We start from the raw sequence: 17,063 nt of genomic DNA, 5'->3' as shown, positions 1-17,063 counted from the left end.
GGCGGCGCATCAAATCCCTCGACAGGAGGAGCAGACGAGGCCGGGGACGGTCGAGGGCAGCCGGATCCGGTCCGATGGAGGCGGATCCGGCGGTGACACGTCAAATCCGGCCACGGGGAGGAGCGGCGACGGCAAATCCGGACGGATCCGGCGGGAGGCACGTCAAATCCGGCGACGGGAGGAATAGACGAGGTCGGGGACGATCAAGGGCAGCCGGATCCGTTTGCAGTGGCGAGGCTCCTTGCGTGCTCCCTGCATGACCAAGGAAAAAAAAGGCTAAGAAGGTGAGGAGGAGACATGAAGAAGGAGAAGGAGAGGCGCTGGAGCCGGTGTGGGTCGCGGCGTGCGCGAGGGATTGGGGGCGGGCGCTGAGCTGAGCCCATCCATAGCTGGAAGGGGGGAGGGAGTGAGGGAGAGACGAGGATGAGCTGTGCTGGCCGAGAAGATAAGGTTTGATGGAGCGACACGCAGCGGTGCGTCGGGCCACATGACACCCGCGCGAGAGGCGTAGACGGGCTCATGCGTGCATGCATCACGGCTAAAACAATAAATAAATAATAAGAAAAAGAGAGTGCATCACGGCGACGGGTGGCATGCAAGCGCGAGAGCATTGAGGGGTCGGTCGAGAGCTAGCAGTGCTAGCCAGCTAAGCTATGGACTGAGTATACGAGTTTTTTCAACATTTTCAACATTTCTTGGACAAAAAATTGAAGATTTTCTAATATTATTTTTTCTTCAATACGGTGAACAAAAGGGAATTCTGAACTTTTTGGAAACGTGAACAAAATTTGAAAACAGGAACAATAATCGAAAAACTTGAACAATAATCTAAAATTGTGATTAAATTTCGAAAATCTGAACAATTTTTTTTAACTGTGAACAATTTTTACAAAATAATTTAAAATACTCATTGAACATTTTATTAGTATACCATGAATATTATTCAAATACACACTGAACAATTTGTAAAAACGCACTAAACATTTCCGTCATATACGCTGAACAATTTGTAAAAACGCACTAAACATTTCTGTGATATACGCTGAACAATAGTTCCAAATACACAATGAACATTTCATAGTATGCGTTGAACAAATTCTTAATACACGATGAACAAGTTTAAAATACAAGGTGAACAATTTCTTCATATAACATTTTTTAATAATATAAGGTGAATACTTTTTTAATATACGATGAACATCTTTTAATATGTGGTGGACCTTTTATATATACTATACAATGTAAAACAGATAAAAGAAATAGTAAAAAATGAAAAGAAAGAAAAAAAAGGAATAAGCAGAGAAAAAGAAAAGGAAGAAAAAATCGAAAGTAGAATAAAACCTTGTGAAAACAAAGCAGAAAACACCAGTCCAGGAAACCTTCTAGAAACTTCCCAAAACCGGCCAGGAACCTTCAGGAAGGTTCCCAAGATGCCGCAACGAAGAAACAACAACAAAGAAATATAGGTGCGAAGCTGATTCGTGGGCCAGCCCAAGTGGAAGCGACAAGTCTCGTTCTTCAACGAAGTTACGAAGATTTGATGTTAACGAGCGTCATATAGGAATCACCGGGTCGGTCACCGAGCCGCATGCGTGCGTGCTCGTGCTAGGCGCTGGAAACCAACTGGGCTGGACATGCTTTGGGCCATGGCCTGTCACAATTTATTTTTTGATTGGGCATAAGAAAAATGAACAAAACACTTAGTGTTTTCTTTGTAACATATGCTCCGAGTAAATCGATTGCAATTACATAACTTATGTTGCATTGTGTCTGAAAAATAATACAACTTACTAAGTCGGCTCTTCCTATTATCATTAAATAAATAGTGCCACCTCACCTCCTTAGAACCAAAACTATCAATTTATAGATGTCCCGAAGTTACCAGTTATTGATAGACTCAATAAATCGGCTTGAATCAATATGTAGGGAATGAGGATGGTGACGTGAGAAGAAGAGAATGAGTCCCGCAACGAAAACTGCATTGATGAAACCGAAGAAACTCGCTGACATATTAGGGAGATAACAATGTCTCCCGTTGCAACGCACGGGCATTTGTGCTAGTAATAATAATAATATAATATATATATATAATATATATATAATATATATATATAATATAATAATAATAATAATAATAATAATAATAATCTTTCCCTACTAATAAAGCGCTTATGGCTTCTGGTCGTACGTCGTCGGTATTTTTGCATAAAAGTCCCTCCGTTTCTAGAAATTTAACCCGCACTCCTTTTTTAAGTGGCTAATCTGACATAACCTTTCGATTTTTCAGAAAGGCCCTGCATTTTGCTATATTCAACCCGCGGTCCATATGTCTATGTCTGGGGACCGGATCAATGTGGGCAGGCGGCGACTCGAGCGGCGTTGGGACGGCGGCGGCGGAGGCGGCGACTAGAGCTTGCAGGGGCTGGGGAGGCGGATACAAAGGCGGGGGTCGCCGGAGTGCGGATTCACGGGCGGATCCATGGCATCCACGGTCCTGGGCAGAAAGGAGACGGTGAGGTGAGGGAGAGAAGAAGGAAGAAAGGAGGGGATGTGCTGCGACCTAGGCAGGAGCTCACGGGAGTCGGGCGGAAGCGGGAGATGGAGGGATCCGGCATGGCGGCGCGAAGTCCTTGCAGGTGGAGGCGGGCCTCCATGGCTGGCAGGAAGATCTCCAAGGCCATGGCGGGTGCTGAGAAATGTAGGAGAGGTGCCCTCCGTGGGGATGGGGGAAGATTGTCTACAGCAAGAGCAGACAATGGAGGTGGAAGTATGGAGAAGGATGGGACGATGTGCTTGCACTACTGCGACGGAGGGAAGGCGAATTGAGTGGTAGGTGGATGCTTTATGCTTTTTGAACTCTGTGAGTGTGAGTACAATCTGATTCATTTAATCTAAGTTAATGTAGTTTCAGATACCAAAAGGATTGTACAGTCAGACTGGATGACATTACGATTGAATTACCTTGCATCAGGTAATCTTGTGTTATATTGGCATCAGGTAATCTTCTGGCATTACGACTGAATTACATTTGGTACTGGTTTTATCTGCTGCTCATATTGTGCAGCTTATCTTGTTCTTCTATACACAGTTCAGATTGATGTTCTGAAGATTGAAATGTGTGTGCAGTGTCTTGGGCAGCCGAGCTCTTCCTAGGAGTAGTCACTTCATGTCCATCTAGGGCATCCAATCATCCATCTTGCTGGTCCAGAATTTGTATAAGACTGAACTATGTAAGGTTCCATTGTCTTGCAATGGAGCCGAGGAGAGCCTCCCTTGTTTTCTATAAGAAAAAGAATTAAGTATCCTTTCCTCATCTCACATAAGCAAGAGAATACCGGCACACATATTCTAAGACTATCTCCAATATTGTTTGATTTGGAGCTCTTAGGTGCAAAATTCACCAAAATGAATCACAATGCAAATGGTCCAGTCCCTTTTTATTTTCATGGATCCGTTGTATATTGATTTTTGCCTCAAATGCTCTATAACAATCGTATCGCTTGCTGGTGTAGCCATCTATCTCAGAGCAGCAGTTGGCAAACCAAATCCAAGGTGCAATCTTTTTCCGGTAACTAATATAGTGGCATATAGTATTGTCTTAAAAACATGAATAATTGGTCATACCTATCATACCAATCTTAGAATATGTTTTGAATTCAGGTAAACTTAGGAACATGTATCTTGGTAGTTCGAACTTGAACTCTATTTGGTCCTAATAAGGCGATATGGTTACATAGCTGATTGACATATGCACAATCATTTTTTAAAGAAACAGAAATAAATAAATTCAACATTGAATTAGTAGAACATGATGGTGTGTCATGTTCCATCCGTCCCTGGCTCGTTAACATTGAAGGTGCCGTCTGCTATGGTCATCAGAGGCGTAGCTGCCCGTACTCATCACAAGTTGTTGGCACTGGATTTATTATGTAAACTCAATGATTTTGCTTGCTAGATTTCCTTCAATTTTTGACCCACAATGAGGAGTATTGCGAGGGCCTGGACAAACTTGATTAAATTAGTTTCTATTTTGGTATAGCTGGGACCATCACTTTGGGATGTTTTTCCAATCTGCATGTGCAATTGTGCATGACGATCCTAATTGTATATGTTGGACATATTCGTGTTGAGTATATGTTGAACGCATGATTGTTAAACCACTATAATATGTATACCCCGTTGCAACGCATGAGCTCGAGGAGAAGAGGTAGGGAGAAGAAGGAAGGGTGCGGCAGGGGCGCAGCGATGCAAGGGCGCTGGTCTTGTGCGCGTGGAGCATCTCTCCTTGGGCGGTTGCGCTGGTTGGTTCGGCACGCAAATGCCCACCTTGCCCACGTCCGACAACTCATCGCCGGCGCGGAAGACATGGACTCCTACCACAGAGAGCTCGCATGCCCTGCAGCGGCTGGAACTGGCTGAAGGTCATCCCGCATCCTCGACTTCATCCTTTCCTGCGCCCTCCTCCATCCACGACCTCTGGTACACTACTTCTCCTCCCTGCCCTCTCCTTCCCAATCCACCATGTAATTTCTCTGTTCGCAGTCTCGGCAATCCTGAATTTGGCTTGCTTCCCCTTCATAGCAAGTACTCCGTCAGTTCTTAAATATAAGTCTTTTTAGAGATTCTAATTTGAACTTTAAAATGAGTTAATCTACACTCTAAAATATGTCTATATACATCCGTATGTAGCCCCTATTGAAATCTCTAAAAGTCTTATATTTAGAAACGAAGGGAGTACCAACTAGGACTTATGCTACTCCCAGCTCGAGCTCCACAAGCACGTTACTCCAGGTCTACGTCCTCAAGGTATGGAACTTACACTACCTCTCTGCACCAGTCGATGGCCCTGGACTAGCTGTCCCAATGGCCTTGTCGCCTCCCTCGATCCCTCATGTTTCCTTCCACGATGTAACAGATATAGCAATTTTTTTATTTGTTGAGAGATAAATTTGCCGCAATGTAAATAGGCTATGCTAGGAGTTCAGTTGCCCAGGGAACGAGAATTTGTCCATGATACTCTGACTGAACCTATTTTCAGGATCACAACTAATGTTTTCAGATGTCACCTTATGAAGTTGCTTCATTGTTGACGAGTTAATGTCTTATGCAACCCTGCCATCTACAATTTGCCAGTCAGAAGGTGACCTGAAGCTTAAAATAGAGAAAATGACCATGAGCTCTGTCAAGTAAGAGATTTTCTATATCGAGATGCCTTAGGCTCATAGTCCCCTTTCTGTTCTCTACGTCCTTGCTCATTGGTTAATTCGGGACAACAGTTTGTCCGATAATCTATGTTACTTTTCTGAGTTTAGATTGTTGCCCCTTAGAAATTTTTGAATCAATGCATCAGAATGGTTTCTTTGTTGTTTTATGTGGATATGGATTCTGGTCATATTTTTACGCATTAAGGATTTTGAGTGTGATCTATGTAGTCACTGAAACCTAATGTGCATAGTGTGTACATGTAGCTAATGTATTTGATTCTGAAATAAAACATATTTTTCTTTAGATTGTGTTCTTCCGATTGCATACATGCATACACCATGTTTCTGTTTTGGTACCAGTAAAAAAATGTTTATTTTGAGAACGATCGAGCAGTAATTCCCATCTGGAAGCAAAGAGCATCCTCCTTGCACCGGTGCACTGGATGACTACATCATACCACTTCTCTTAACCTGCGACTGGCTCTCTGCTATGGGCATAAGGGTCTGATTACATAACATCAAGGTTTGACCAATGTACCCATTTGTTCTGAAATTAGATTATATAAGGGTTATCAAATTGTGAGAGATTCGAGCCCAACGATAAGAAGCATTTGGAGCTGCAAATGTGACATTTATTTCTTGAAATACCTACATCTTGTATTATGACTGGTTGTTCTTTTTGCAGGGCTTAGGACTAATTCTAATGATGTTAAGCTTGATATATAGGTATGGCAACAGAGGTTGCTGGATGTTAACTGGTAATCACAATGTATCAGTATTAATTATATGCTATTGTTTTTCTGGATTCAAAGTAGTACATTTTTGGGTAGAAAGACAATACGACCTTTGTCTCTGATGTAATCATTTTGCACTCAGTACGGTTGTGTTCCATCCGGCAGGCTGCCTGCACATGCAATAATTTGATTAAGGATGACACGAATTTGGGAAGCATGTTGTTGTACTTGCGAATAAGCTAAACTGACAATGGCAATGGCGCATGAAACGTCATGATGCAGAGCAGGATGGGTATCAACCAGGACATGGTGAGGAATTAAAAACATACATAATCATTTCGTTATTTTTTCTCGGTGTATCCCGTTGCAACGCACGGGCAATTTTCCTATATATATAATTCTTTACCTCTTTATCTTTTTACCTACTAATAAAGCCGCGATCGCTTCTGGTCGTCCGTCATTAGCATTTTTGCATAAAACCCCTTGAAGTTTATATGAATCAACCCGCAGTCGTAATGAAGTCAACCCGAACAGTTAGACAGAGAAAAATCCTCCAAGCGCATCTCAACCTCCAGCGCATCGCCACCCGCTGCCGCGAGCCGCTGCCCGCCGGCCCCAGCCCCGCCACAGGCTACAGCGCGCCGCCACCGCCTACCCCGCCGGCACTCCTACCCCTACCCCAAGTGCCTCCCACGCTCGCTACGTTCTATCGCCGGCGACACTCGACGCCGCGGCCGTTGCCGGCTCCCACACCCGCGGGCCTTTATCTCCCCGGCGGCCGCCGCCGCCGCCCTGCTCGTCCAGCGGGCTGGCCCTGTCCATGGGGCGTAGGGGCTACCCGCGCCCTTCGACGCCCGCACGCGCCTCCTTCTGCCCTTCCGCCGCGGACGATGCCGACTTCTCTGAGTCTAATGCGATCCTGGTGGTGGCCACGCCCTGCGAGAGTCTGCTGCTGCTCAGCCCAGCGTCTTGCCGTGGCGGGCGCCTGTCGTCGGAGCTCTGGTTGTCGGTTCCAGAGTCGGGTGGTTCCACACAGGGGCGCATATCCCGTTGTGCCACCAATCACTTAATTCGGCTCTCTTGAGCTGCCCGGCTTCGGCGGCGAAGATGATGGCGATGCCTAGGACATAACGGCCACATGGGATGAAACTAGCAGAGATGAAGAAGGCGGTGGTCGTTGGGAGGAGAAGATTGCCCGGAAGCTGGAGGACGTGCACCAGCTGCGGTTGCTGGACAACCGCTACGTTTAGTGGCTGAGGGAATTGTTGGGCTACGAGAATCAGTCGCTGATAAGAGGGCTGAGGCTGAGAAGATCAAGAGGGATCAGAGATTGTGCTCAATTGTTGGTGGTCAGGACGTCAGGTAACAAATTTTCTGGCACATTTTGCTTTCTGAATATTTGGAGGTTGTTTTATAGGCCTTTATAAGTGATTCTTAGATAAATGTATGACTATTTAAGTTGAGCTATCGAAATGTTTCAATTGGATATGTCACGTGAATGAATTTATTTCCTCACTTGCATGAGATGGAGCCATAAAAGGGATATGACTCAGCATCACCACCTTCACTGTTTTGATCTCAGTTTGTCCAACTATGCGCCAACTGAAGTATGACACTAAATCGTCTATTGTATATTATCTACTCCCAGTGGAGTCCTGAAATTTTAACATACAACTACATTCAATATGTGCCCAATGGATATTTCGTGTGTGCACTAGCATCAGCACACTCAGGATGATTTATGTGTAAGTGGTTCAAATTAAAAATAATAATCTGCATACATAGTTTACTCCGGTTTCCCTCTCTATCTTGCTGGAACAACCCTGCTCGTGATTGGTGTTCCGATGGTGCGCGTTGTGTTGGTCGTAATCGCTGGAAACCTCACTCGGCTTTGCCCATCTAGCCTGAGTTGGTCTTTAAGGCAATGCTTACTAATTTTATTTTGTGAAGTTTGCAGGAGTTATCTGAAGAAAGGACTCACTATCTGGTTAAATGTTCCATTGGATGCCCTTGCAAGAAGGATTGCTGCGGTGGTTCAGCGTCATTGCCCCTCCTGCATCAACAATCTGGTGATCCATATGCAAAGGTAGGTAGCTACTGAGGCTCTTATCTATTTCTGCAATTTCAGTGTGGCATGCGAACAGAGCTAATAATGTGTTGTTTTCTTATGCAACCCTATGCAAAACTTACATCATTTTCTGAACAAAGAATAGACTCATATGCCAATGCTGATGCCCGAGTTTCCCTTGAAAGTAGTTCAATAACACCAATATACATAATTCTGGTTTTCATTCCAGTGCTCGATGCTACTACAAAGACGCACACAGTTCACCGATATGATGCTTCTAGCTCCCTGTAAATACAATTATCCATAACGCAAACATTGCATTCAGAAATTGGCATAATGACTTGGCCAAGATGATCTTTTAAACTATGTTTGTCTAGGATTTCTACCTTCCATTCTTGATATAGATGGAAGCTTTCTTTTTGAGAAGGCCGTGGTTAGAACCTCATGGTAGATTGTCGGCAAGATCAAGGCCTACCAGCCCCTTTGCACCGTGCTATATTGTGAGTCCTGAAAAGCCGTTTAGATAACAACAGCAGCATTGTGAATGAGGGAAAAGAGTTTTCCAGTCCTCTTATTTGGAGGTTCACTTTGAAAGAGAACAGCTTTGGTGTGGCACAACTATTCTGTACTATATCGCACAGCTATTGGGGATCGTTCTTTAGTAAAACAAATCTGTACTATATCGCACTTCTATTTGATTGGCGTGGCACAATTATTCATTTTAGGAGAGTTGAGACTTCTATCTCATAAGATATTCAATGGATATTATGTTAAACTATTCTACCTCGGTGTTTGCCCAGAGGAAACAAACTCATGTGAGTGATATTCAGTAGCCTTATAGTAGCTATTTGTGAGTGAGTTCGCCTGCATCCTTAATGTATATTGTGGCTTTCGCAGGTTCAGAAGAGCTATTTTGTGTACATGAGTTGCTACTGGCAGTGGACAGATTGTCTATGCAGAGTGCGTAGAGAAAAAAGTGAGTGGTTCAATTTTATGTGATGGGAATTTTCACAAGGCTCTTAAATTTTGGAGAGAAATAAGCCCATAAAGAATTCAGAACTGTGCTTTAACATGATGCACCATTAACTTATTTTTTTAGATGCTCACACACAAACACAAACGACATCCAGTAGGCGCTTGGAACACCCGACAGATTGAAAGCACAGAAGCAAAGATTTCCAATACGAGGCCACGATGCCCGACAGAGATGTAGCCAATATGTGCCCAATCCTTATTTCTTGATGTTGGAACAACAAGTAAGAGCATGTTCATGTTTACTTATTATGTTTTTTGAGAAATTTATGGGATTTACAAGCTGAAATTATTGACTGCTTCAAAATATGTTTTAACCAAAACTGTTTGCACGATATTTCCCTGGTTCTGCATTCATGGAATTGCTAAAAAAATAAACAAGTTCAGTGATAGTTTTGTTCCTATTAATATTTCGTCCAAGGTGCCAGTTTGTTTCTTAAGTTTTTCTTTTAACTTCAAAATTCAGAGGAAGTCAATGTTTGTTTTATAGTTCAAACCAATCACTGGTAAGATCTATTCCAAAACGATATTGTCTCTTGATGCGAGGTTACCAAAATATATTCTTCATCATGGCCAAAGATAAATTTAATTCCGGGTTAAAAACTTTAGAATAACTGTGTTTATAGATTTTCTAGCTAAGGGTTGCTTTTGTTTAGCTGGAACTCAAATCATAATTAGATGTACCTAAAATGATGATTTCGGCTCCGTGCTAGCTATTTCTGATTTTGAAGCTATCCTTGCACATTACATTATACAAGTTGAAAACTGTGCGGAGTGGAAGTTGGTACTAAAGCGGACTGCTCTTTTTGATCTGCACACAAATTTCAGTTATAATATGTGCCACTCATTTTGTTACCAAGTTGGGATGATTTTTACCACTTTGTTTTAATTCAGTAATTCCCGCGCTCACCTAATATTCTTTTAGGATGCTTCCCATCTCGACAAATTTATCATACCACAATTTATGCATAATGATACTTCCTCTGTCCCAAAATTCTTGTCTTGGATTCGTCTAGATATGGATGTATCTAATATTAAAACATGACTTGATACATCCGTATTTAGACAAATTTAAGACAAGAATTTTGAGACGATGGGAGTAAAATACTCATGGCAGTATGCCAAACGCATTTTAGTATATTCCCGTTGGTTATGTAGTGATTTTTAGCACAAAAATGGGACCCACTGCCATTATAGGTATGAGGAATTACAACCCGGTGCTGGGAGGGGATCGCAAAAGCTGTGTGCTAGAGTGTAATGCACAAGCAATCTGTAGATTTTTTTGGTGGAGGGGCTTAATAAGTCTTTTGCCCCCTCAGGAAACTATGTTCCGTGTTTGGTCCCTCCAGGCATTCCTGTGAGACTCTGCCTCTGATGTAATGACCAAGCTCACCACCTTGGGGTTGATCACATTCGTTGTGAATAGGTGGACGATGTGACCATTATCGACAATGTGGTGAGCAGGAGAAGTGGAAATACAGACTATGACGTACAAGGATTTGTTTCTCCCGTTGCAACGCACGGGCCCTTTTCCTATATATATATATATATATATATATATATAATAAAGAGAATTGGGTTTCTGTCGTCCGTCGTCGCGTGCGATTTTGCATAAAAGTCCCTCGGTTTATATGAAACTAACCCGCAGTCCTTGTTTTATTGGGTCTCTATATAACGTTTCGGTTTTGCAAAAAAAACCCTGTACTCATTTGAATTCCACCCGCTGTCCTCCCGTCGTCTTATCCATTTCTCCTGCGACAGCGACGGCGGCTTCGCCCATTCCGTCGTGTGCCGGCGACGGCCGCCGCCGTGCCTCGCGCGGGAGGACGGAGGGCGCTCGCCGGGAGGATGGAGGACGGCGCGGCTAGGCGGGGCAGTGGTGGTGGCGTGTGCGGCGGAGACGGCGCGGCAAGGCCGGGCAGTGGCGTTGGTTGACCGGCCGTCGTGCCTCGCGCGGGAGGATGGACGATGCTCGCCGGTGCGTGTGCGGCGGAGACGGCTTCTGCCGCGCGTCGAGGTGGAGCAGCAGAGGACGGGAAGGCAAGGAGGCAAGGTGGGTACGCTGTGCATCAGGGCCGCCTTTGTCCTCCACCTCCTCCAAAAGCGCGCGCTCCCCGCGGGCGCTGGCGGTGGCGCGGCGGTCCTCGCCCGCGGGTGCGCGGGTGCGCGGAGGCGTCGGGGATCGAGGGAGCTCTCCTCCCTAGCGGCTGGAGGCGCTCGGGATCGAGCGAGTGGGCGAGGGGATCGGGGCCCCTGGTGGCTCCCTGCTTGGCGATTGCACGAGATGCTACTCGGGCGTGGGCTGGCCGACTCGATCTCCTCGACCCAGGGCCCCGTGCTCGTCAGCGCCTGCCCCATCGCGCACGACTTCTCTGATCCAGCACCAAATTCCGAGGACCACGCGGAGCTCGACCTGGACGCACTCCACCTAATGGGAGGGCGGCACCAAGAACGGCAACAGCAGTATGGGCTTGCTGCCAGCAAGGTAGACTAGCTCCCCGCTCCATATTTTGGGCATTTTTCAGTGTACATCACATGCTAAACTGACTACTGTTTCTTTAAATGTACATTGCAAATTTCAGGAAATTGGTAGAACACTAAATCTTTAATCACATAAATTTGTCACTCACGCAACCAAACAATTTAGACATAGATTTCATGCCCTGGAAGACTGTTTTGTGCAGATGGTGGAAGGAGGCAATCCAAACTTTGTCAGTGAAGTTCAAGCTGAGGAAAGAACAGAGAGAGGAAAGACAACAAAGGGAATTTGGTTAAAGCGAAAAACAGTTTCGTGTAAAACTCTCCACCCAGTCTCCCAGCTCAGCTCAGCAGTTGATTTGAGGACGATGTTCCGCAGGCATTTCGGCGAATGAGGAACCTAACCGACAAATGGATTATTTTTTTGAATCCTATTTGTTACATATGAGTTGACTGTTGAAACATGTTTGTTAGGGATAACTTTGGCAATATATCATACAAGGATGGTTGTGGTACTCCGTCAGCAAAGCAACTCTGATCCCTCCAACTCTCAGGTTTTTTATTCCTCTACTTAATGATGCATGGGTGTGTACTTGGCTGGTTGGGCTATGTGGTTAGACTGATTTTCTGGAATCCTTTCAGATTGTTGGACTATACAGAGCTAAGATAGAAAACTTTCAGATGTTGTCCAGATTGCATCCTTCAATGCTATGTGTACTTCAATGCTTGATGTTTCCTCCCCAGGTAGAATATTAGTGTTGATTCCAGTATCGCAGATGCATTTTACCCAATTGTTTGTGCCGATTTGGAGGTGCACATAGTTTGTTCGGCGATTTGGCATGTAAATCCAGAGATTAAATTCGAGTGATACATACAAATTGTTCAAATTGCGTTGCAGTTTTATGAATCTATCATATGTGCTAGATTATATATCTATGTCAAGAAGGGATGCATGATGCCCCCAGTTTGTCGTGGCTTCGAATTAGTGGTGCCACGGTTATGTATATCTGCATGGTGTATATTCTAGGATCATGAAAGTCTCTGAATTAGTTTAATTTTTTTCGTTCTTTGGTTATAAATATATAATTTCAGGTTTTTAAGACTAACAGTTTTTTTTCTATAAGGAGTGAAAAAAATCATTTTTTTGTTTTTTGCTCATCCTTAAACTATTATTACCTTTTTCCCTATTTCTAACTTTAATCTCTACCTAATAATCTTCTCATTGATTCACATGGTTCTTGATGCGATGAAAAGGGAAGTGAATTATCTCAGAGCCACCTTTATTATCGTTCTTTCATGCTTGCATTACATATAAGACCATATATTATTTGCTAAATTACAGCTGAAACACTCGACATGGTTCCTTGACTTATTTGTTCCTGTAGATTCTGAACTAGCAGTTCATTGAGGAGTCTAAAATGGTTCCCGGTGGTGTTTACATTGTCATGCTTACATCTGTTGGCTAGCAGACAGTAAGCAAGCCTTTTCTCTCTAATAAAGAGGGCCAGATGTCTGTACAAGTTCTTTTATTGTAGGTTTAGCTTGAGAAGTGCCGTCAGGAGGTCATGTTTTTCATAACCTGGATAATTTATATCCGCTTCCTGAACTCTGAAGTGCATAGGTTTTCTTCTCTATTTTCAGTGGACTGAAGATTACAGTAGGTACTGAATCCTCATTTCCTCATTTTGTAACTCCCATTTGGTCGACCTGATCAACAACAACAACATGCACAACACCAACTAAATAATCGAAAGGCCTGTAGATGATGGGGTATTGTGGTTTGCCATAGAGAAGAGAAGGGTGTACAAAGCTTCTTCTAAGATTACCAAATTATTACAGCATGCTGACTGTAAAATAGACTAATTGTATGTCGGCTGAGAAGATAATATATTGTTTTGCATCAAATTGAAACGGGAACCTTGCTCCTTTTGAGGTGGGAAAGATAGAAGTCTGAAGATGAGAAGCATGATCTTTTCTTTGTCATGTTGCTCTACCTCTGTAGTGTCCGATCGTAACTTTCTCCACATATTTCATGCGCACTACGCCAATTTCTCTTTCACGAGATGATACAGTATTGATTCAGTAGAAGGGGAAAAGGGGGAGTGGACATGGACATGGCTGTTCTGATCCTTGAGCTTGTGCGAGCTCGGGTGAACAGTAAAAAAAATGGAAGATCAATTCAGAGATGCTGATTTTTTTGCCAAACATTGACAAATGTTTTGACTGCTTGCAAAGTGTAATCTTCGGATGACATTTGTGGTAGACATGGCAAAAAAAAAAAAGCCAGAATCAATGCTCCAAAATGTCATTTTCAAAAGCATTCTGGAGCATCGATTTTCTTTTGCTATGTTTTATACAAATGTCATGCAGCATTAAAACTTTGCAAGCAATGAAAACATTAATAAATGCTTACTACAAAAATTGATTTCTTTGGTTTTACTGTTCACCCTAGCTCACATGAGCTCGGGATCAGAACATCACTTTCGTAGGTGGACTCACATTATGGAGGTGAGACATAAGAGGTCGTGGTGGCCGTGCGTGCACATACAGAGCTTTGGTGTTTTACGCTAAATACTTCTATGTTGATATTATTGTTTGACGATTCTGAAAGGAGAAGAAAATGGCAAAATAATCCTCCAAAATTTATAGTGTGAATATGGAAGGTTTGATGATTTTGAGCCAGGTGCGTCACTAACAGTGGTAGTGAGCTTAGAGCGGGGAGACAGTAGTGGATGAAGAGCGGGAGGGGGAGGACGACGACGTAAAAGATCGGTAGAAATAAAAAACAAATGTTGCTTAATGTGCATGAGGATCATAAAGATGTATGTTTTATACGACTGAAGTTGGACCACTAGAATATTTATACCCGTGGCAACACAAGGGCAATTTACTATACCTAATAATACGTCGCATAAATCGCCCCCTAAGTTGCAAAATATTACCCATTGATGCCACCTATAATTGACAAACGTTTCACACAGGGGAATTCCTCGCCTGGGCCGGCCCATGGATCACGCTGGGAGAGGACGCAACATGCCTATTTGGCCCGGCCCATGTGCGGGCGGCCTGTTTTAAAATTTCGTTTTTTATAGTTTTTCATTTCCATTTTCAATTTTTTCTCCTTTAAATAATTTGGTACTTCAAAAAGAATTTTAAAACAAAAAAGAGAATTTTCCAAATAAAATGTTCAATAAATCATAAAATGATTGTGGATTAAAAAATATGTGTAATTTTCGAAAATAATATTCACATATTCAAAAAATGTTCACAATTTCGAAAAAATGTTTGCACAATAAAAAATATTCCTGATGATTTTTTATAAAAAACTCATGTACTTAAAAATGTTAATGAAATTGAACGAAATTGTTCGTCAAAATGTTATCAGTGATGCAGCAAAATGTTGGCATGGCCTTGGAGATTATGATTTGTTTTTCTCCTATTGCAACGCACGGGCCCTTTCGCTAGTTTTAATTCAAAAATAAATCAAGTGTAATTGCTATGGGTACACAGAGAGTGTACCCAGAGATGTGTAAGTGGGGCTAACGGGGGGCCCACTGCTGAGTCAGCAGCTGACCTAGTCAACCTTATTCGAAAGAACAATGCTGCGGGTCCCACATGTAAGTGACTCAGGGTTAAACTAATTTAACTAACACATTTTATTAAGCAAAAGGCTGGGGCCCGCTTGTCATAGACTAACAGACTAAGAAACAAGTTAACTACTGTTAAGTTAATTAAGGAAAACTTTAATTAAGTTAAATAACAATTTAATTAATTGATTGATTATTAACAATTTATTTTTTTACATTTTTTAAGGAAAGAGGCTCGTGGGGCCCGTTGTCATAGGCTCAGCAGCCTAGCAGGGCGGGTTATCGGGCGCACGGGTGCGGGTTAGCAGGCGAGCGCCCGTGGAGGCCGGACCTGGGCACGCACGGCACCAGGGGGCTCGGGCTCCGCGGCCGGGCGCGGCCTCCGGCGAGGCCACTGGCCAGCGCAGAGTGGAGGGGGACCGCGGCCAGCGGCAGGAGCCCCGGACGCCGTGGAGCGACGAGGCGGCGTCTGGGCATGGCCGGGCGGAGGCGGGGTTGGCGCGGCTGCGCGTGGACAGCAGCCGCAGCAATGCGGTAACGGCGGCGCAGGGAGGGTCTAGGAGGAAGGGGATCTCACGGGGAGGGCACACAGTGGCCCGGCGATGGGGTTAGTAGCAGCAGACGGCGTCGGCGTTGAAGAAGACGGTGGCGAACGGCGGCGAGGGGGACGGCGTCGGCGACGTCGTCCTCGGGCGACCGGCGAGTGAGGGGGTCGGGGCGGCTCCGGTGCGCCGATGGGGTACAGGAGGGCGCGGTCGGGGCGAGCACCGGGAGCGGGCCGCGGGCGCCGGTGGGCGGGAGCGGCGGCCGGCGATGGGGACGCAGGCGAGCAGCAGGCTCGAGCGGGGGTAGAGGCGGGCGGCGTTCGGGCGAGGAGCTGCGGGGTCGAGCCCCCGATATGGATCGATGGGGAGGGAGAGTGAGTGACGTGGGGAGTGGGGGAGTTGGTGGGCTAGGATTCCCCCGGTGAGGGGTTAAGGGAGTGAGGGGGGGCTGGGCTAGTGGGTTGGCCGGCTGGGCCAGTTTAGTGGCCAGCTGAGCGAGAGGCCCAGTGGGGCAGTGGGGCTTCTCTCCTTTTATCCAACTAGTAAACATGTACGTGCAACGCACGTCTCAATCGACATCAAATAATTGTTAATAAATAGTTGTCTAATATTTACATAGTTTTTCATCCGTACATACCTTTATTACTGATTTATAATGTTTTTCGGATGGAAGCAAAACTAAATTACGGATAAATAAAGAATGTGCAAATTAGTTCAAGATCAATAAATTTATGTAACTTTGTTGCTAGTACGGACACCCTAGTAGTCACTTATTTGCTACTATTTCTTAGCCATATCATCCTGATTCTACCCTTTGTCCCATCATAGAAATTGACACATCACACATGGCTGCAACAGTCTCAACGTGATGAAGAGCCAAATCAGTTTCCTCCTCCGTCTTACACATGACCTTGCTTCCTGTCATGTCACAAAAGAAGAAAACAGTCCCTTTCTCTGTAAGATTGAACAGAGTCAAGCCATAAAAGAAAATGGACAAGCTGATTTTTTCATCATGAAATTTTGTGTTTTGAAATAGTTACTAAATATGTAATGTTTAGTCCAGCAGCCAAATGGTTATACCCCAGAGTTGTTTACATCATTGCTTCACTCATGGTTCAGTGCCATGATGGCATAAAAGATATCTTAGAAAAAGCCGGATACATAGTAATGCCTAATTAACAGATGGTCAAAGCAATTATCAAAAAACATAAAGAGCAGGTTAACCATTGTTACATCCCAAATCTATGAGAACATCTGTAAATAATTATCTGTAATGGGGTGTTTAGAGTACATCTGCTTTGGTTGTACTGGGGTGTGGTCGAGAGTGGATGTTCGCATCCATTTCGAGGCTTCTTGTACATTGTATTTTCTCTCTTCTATAAAAGTATGCCTTTGGCGTACTCTCGAAAAAAAAA

At 44.1% G+C, this 17,063-nt stretch overlaps 3 long non-coding RNA genes across 9 annotated transcripts in view; 2 read left to right on the top strand and 1 right to left on the bottom strand.

The window, feature by feature from the left end:
• The first annotated feature begins 2,350 nt into the window (after positions 1-2,350).
• Positions 2,351-6,152, top strand: LOC119326787. Of its 4 annotated transcripts, none has more exons than XR_005158166.1 (3): positions 2,351-2,829; positions 2,906-2,997; positions 3,127-6,152. It is a non-coding gene; the product is annotated as an uncharacterized LOC119326787 (long non-coding RNA). The 4 variants fall into 4 exon arrangements; XR_005158165.1 differs by having other exon boundaries at positions 2,352-2,829; positions 2,912-2,997; XR_005158164.1 differs by having other exon boundaries at positions 2,906-6,152.
• A 508-nt stretch (positions 6,153-6,660) lies between these two features.
• Positions 6,661-9,402, top strand: LOC119325652. Its single transcript, XR_005157620.1, has 4 exons — positions 6,661-7,300; positions 7,889-8,024; positions 8,904-8,982; positions 9,106-9,402. It is a non-coding gene; the product is annotated as an uncharacterized LOC119325652 (long non-coding RNA).
• Positions 9,403-16,217: 6,815 nt separating this feature from the next.
• The window catches only part of LOC119324628, a 4,141-nt gene continuing 3,295 nt past the window's right edge, over positions 16,218-17,063 (bottom strand). For 2 of the 4 annotated variants that reach the window (XR_005157057.1, XR_005157062.1), the window contains exon 5: positions 16,218-16,566. This is a non-coding gene — a long non-coding RNA (uncharacterized LOC119324628). Of the gene's footprint in view, positions 16,567-16,945; positions 17,051-17,063 lie in introns of those variants that run through there. The other 2 variants (XR_005157059.1, XR_005157060.1) reach the window with 2 other exon arrangements.

The sequence above is a fragment of the Triticum dicoccoides genome, chromosome 6B, assembly GCF_002162155.2.
Source record: "Triticum dicoccoides isolate Atlit2015 ecotype Zavitan chromosome 6B, WEW_v2.0, whole genome shotgun sequence".
In the NCBI taxonomy this organism is placed as follows: Eukaryota; Viridiplantae; Streptophyta; class Magnoliopsida; order Poales; family Poaceae; genus Triticum; species Triticum dicoccoides.
This window is presented reverse-complemented; position numbering and strand designations above follow the sequence as displayed.